Source organism: Babylonia areolata, unplaced genomic scaffold, assembly GCF_041734735.1.
Source record: "Babylonia areolata isolate BAREFJ2019XMU unplaced genomic scaffold, ASM4173473v1 tig00008346, whole genome shotgun sequence".
NCBI lineage: Eukaryota > Metazoa > Mollusca > Gastropoda > Neogastropoda > Buccinidae > Babylonia > Babylonia areolata.
Genome location: NW_027468413.1, coordinates 2891 through 7500, shown reverse-complemented (window position 1 = coordinate 7500; position 4610 = coordinate 2891).

The window sequence follows — 4610 nt, the reverse complement described above, 5'->3', positions numbered from 1 at the left end:
AACTTTGGCATGCTCGGAGAGAGAAAAAGGAAAAAAAGAAAAAAAAGGTCCAGTAAAGGTTGTGGATAAAAGTAACCGGCTTTGGAGAATTGGCTGAATCCTTCCGGCGCTGTGAAAAAAAAAGACCAAAAAAAAGACCTGGTCGTCAACGCCTGCTCCTGTCCATGCCAAACGGCGTTTTCCTCTCAACTTTGGCATGCTCGCTGAGGAAAAGGCAGGTAAAGGTTGTGGATAAAAAGTAAACGCGCTGTGGAGAATTGCCCAAATCGTTCAGGCGCCGTGAAAAAAAGAAAGACGTAGTCGTCAACGTCTGGTCCCGTCAATGGCGAAGGGCGTTTTCTCTCAACTTTGGCATGCTCGCTGAGGAAAAGGCAGGTAAAGGTTGTGGATAAAAGTCCGAAGAACCTCGCTACAATTGCCAAAATCTTTCCGCTGCCATTCAAAAATGGACTACTCCTCCACACCTCCTCCCGTCCATGCCAAACGGCGTTTTCTCTCAACTTTGGCATGCTCGGAGAGAAAAAAAGGCAGGTAAAGGTTGTGGATAAAAAAGTAAAAAATTGCCAAAATACTTTCTGGGCCCTCAAAAAAAGGCCTACTCCTCAACGCCTGCTCCCGTCCATGCCGAACCGCGTTTTCTATCAACTTTGGCATGCTCGGAGAGAGAAAAAAGGAAAAAAAGAAAAAAAAGGTCCAGTAAAGGTTGTGGATAAAAGTAACCGGCTTTGGAGAATTGCCTGAATCCTTCCGGCGCTGTGAAAAAAAAAGACCAAAAAAAAGACCTGGTCGTCAACGCCTGCTCCTGTCCATGCCAAACGGCGTTTTCCTCTCAACTTTGGCATGCTCGCTGAGGAAAAGGCAGGTAAAGGTTGTGGATAAAAAGTAAACGCGCTGTGGAGAATTGCCCAAATCGTTCAGGCGCCGTGAAAAAAAGAAAGACGTAGTCGTCAACGTCTGGTCCCGTCAATGGCGAAGGGCGTTTTCCTCTCAACTTTGGCATGCTCGCTGAGGAAAAGGCAGGTAAAGGTTGTGGATAAAAGTCCGAAGAACCTCGCTACAATTGCCAAAATCTTTCCGCTGCCATTCAAAAATGGACTACTCCTCCACACCTCCTCCCGTCCATGCCAAACGGCGTTTTCTCTCAACTTTGGCATGCTCGGAGAGAAAAAAAGGCAGGTAAAGGTTGTGGATAAAAAAGTAAAAAATTGCCAAAATACTTTCTGGGCCCTCAAAAAAAGGCCTACTCCTCAACGCCTGCTCCCGTCCATGCCGAACCGCGTTTTCTATCAACTTTGGCATGCTCGGAGAGAGAAAAAAGGAAAAAAAGAAAAAAAAGGTCCAGTAAAGGTTGTGGATAAAAGTAACCGGCTTTGGAGAATTGCCTGAATCCTTCCGGCGCTGTGAAAAAAAAAGACCAAAAAAAAGACCTGGTCGTCAACGCCTGCTCCTGTCCATGCCAAACGGCGTTTTCCTCTCAACTTTGGCATGCTCGCTGAGGAAAAGGCAGGTAAAGGTTGTGGATAAAAAGTAAACGCGCTGTGGAGAATTGCCCAAATCGTTCAGGCGCCGTGAAAAAAAGAAAGACGTAGTCGTCAACGTCTGGTCCCGTCAATGGCGAAGGGCGTTTTCTCTCAACTTTGGCATGCTCGCTGAGGAAAAGGCAGGTAAAGGTTGTGGATAAAAGTCCGAAGAACCTCGCTACAATTGCCAAAATCTTTCCGCTGCCATTCAAAAATGGACTACTCCTCCACACCTCCTCCCGTCCATGCCAAACGGCGTTTTCTCTCAACTTTGGCATGCTCGGAGAGAAAAAAAGGCAGGTAAAGGTTGTGGATAAAAAAGTAAAAAATTGCCAAAATACTTTCTGGGCCCTCAAAAAAAGGCCTACTCCTCAACGCCTGCTCCCGTCCATGCCGAACCGCGTTTTCTATCAACTTTGGCATGCTCGGAGAGAGAAAAAAAGGAAAAAAAAGAAAAAAAAGGTCCAGTAAAGGTTGTGGATAAAAGTAACCGGCTTTGGAGAATTGCCTGAATCCTTCCGGCGCTGTGAAAAAAAAAGACCAAAAAAAAGACCTGGTCGTCAACGCCTGCTCCTGTCCATGCCAAACGGCGTTTTCCTCTCAACTTTGGCATGCTCGCTGAGGAAAAGGCAGGTAAAGGTTGTGGATAAAAAGTAAACGCGCTGTGGAGAATTGCCCAAATCGTTCAGGCGCCGTGAAAAAAAGAAAGACGTAGTCGTCAACGTCTGGTCCCGTCAATGGCGAAGGGCGTTTTCTCTCAACTTTGGCATGCTCGCTGAGGAAAAGGCAGGTAAAGGTTGTGGATAAAAGTCCGAAGAACCTCGCTACAATTGCCAAAATCTTTCCGCTGCCATTCAAAAATGGACTACTCCTCCACACCTCCTCCCGTCCATGCCAAACGGCGTTTTCTCTCAACTTTGGCATGCTCGGAGAGAAAAAAAGGCAGGTAAAGGTTGTGGATAAAAAAGTCAAAAATTGCCAAAATACTTTCTGGGCCCTCAAAAAAAGGCCTACTCCTCAACGCCTGCTCCCGTCCATGCCGAACCGCGTTTTCTATCAACTTTGGCATGCTCGGAGAGAGAAAAAAGGAAAAAAAGAAAAAAAAGGTCCAGTAAAGGTTGTGGATAAAAGTAACCGGCTTTGGAGAATTGCCTGAATCCTTCCGGCGCTGTGAAAAAAAAAGACCAAAAAAAAGACCTGGTCGTCAACGCCTGCTCCTGTCCATGCCAAACGGCGTTTTCCTCTCAACTTTGGCATGCTCGCTGAGGAAAAGGCAGGTAAAGGTTGTGGATAAAAAGTAAATGCGCTGTGGAGAATTGCCCAAATCGTTCAGGCGCCGTGAAAAAAAGAAAGACGTAGTCGTCAACGTCTGGTCCCGTCAATGGCGAAGGGCGTTTTCTCTCAACTTTGGCATGCTCGCTGAGGAAAAGGCAGGTAAAGGTTGTGGATAAAAGTCCGAAGAACCTCGCTACAATTGCCAAAATCTTTCCGCTGCATTCAAAAATGGACTACTCCTCCACACCTCCTCCCGTCCATGCCAAACGGCGTTTTCTCTCAACTTTGGCATGCTCGGAGAGAAAAAAAGGCAGGTAAAGGTTGTGGATAAAAAACGTAAAAAATTGCCAAAATACTTTCTGGGCCTCAAAAAAAAGGGCCTACTCCTCAACGCCTGCTCCCGTCCATGCCGAACCGCGTTTTCTATCAACTTGGGCATCTCGGAGAGAGAAAAAAGGAAAAAAAGAAAAAAAAGGTCCAGTAAAGGTTGTGGATAAAAGTAACCGGCTTTGGAGAATTGCCTGAAATCCTTCCGGCGCTGTGAATAAAAAAGACCAAAAAAAAGACCTGGTCGTCAACGCCTGCTCCTGTATCCATGCCAAACGGCGTTTTCCTCTCAACTTTGGCATGCTCGCTGAGGAAAAGGCAGGTAAAGGTTGTGGATAAAAAGTAAACGCGCTTGTGGAGAAGACTGCCCAAATCGTTCAGGCGCCGTGAAAAAAAAGAAAGACGTAGTCGTCAACGTCTGGTCCCGTCACTGGCGAAGGGCGTTTTCCTCTCAACTTTGGCATGCTCGCTGAGGAAAAGGCAGGTAAAGGTTGTGGATAAAAGTCCGAAGAACCTCGCTACAATTGCCAAAATCTTTCCGCTGCCATTCAAAAATGGACTACTCCTCCACACCTCCTCCCGTCCATGCCAAACGGCGTTTTCTCTCAACTTTGGCATGCTCGGAGAGAAAAAAAGGCAGGTAAAGGTTGTGGATAAAAAAGTCAAAAATTGCCAAAATACTTTCTGGGCCCTCAAAAAAAGGCCTACTCCTCAACGCCTGCTCCCGTCCATGCCGAACCGCGTTTTCTATCAACTTTGGCATGCTCGGAGAGAGAAAAAAGGAAAAAAAGAAAAAAAAGGCAGGTAAAGGTTGTGGATAAAAAAGTAAAAAATTGCCAAAATACTTTCTGGGCCTCAAAAAAAGGCCTACTCCTCAACGCCTGCTCCGTCCATGCCGAACCGCGTTTTCTATCAACTTTGGCATGCTCGGAGAGAGAAAAAAAGGAAAAAAAGAAAAAAAAGGCAGGTAAAGGTTGTGGATAAAACTCCAAAACCTCGCTACAATTGCCAAAATACTTTCTGGGCCCTCAAAAAAAGGCCTACTCCTCAACGCCTGGTCCCCAGGCACGTGCTGGGGGGCCTCAACTCAGGCTCTGCCCAATGTGGATCAAGGGTCCACCTTCGCAGCGCCTTATGCGACAACCCTGGTTGTGGGGGATCGCGGCGTGGCGTGGCGGATCGCTCCGGTCGCGGCGCACAGCCGGCACGGTCGACCCGTCCGCCTGGCTTTACTGCCCCCCGCGCTTCTGTCTTTTGCACTGGCAAGCTAGCGACCGCTCGGCGTGCGAGGGCCCGAGTCGGGGGACGGGAGTCTCGGAGCCCACCAGCTCCCCGCAGGGCTACCGCCCGGCTGCCGAGCTTCCCGCCTGCGCGTCCAAGTGTGAACGCGCACGGCCGCCTCGCCGGGCTTCCTTTGCCGGGGCTCGGCTTGTCGGCCGGCGTCTCACGGTCCGTAGAAGGTTCGGTGCGTTCGCTGACGACGGGTCG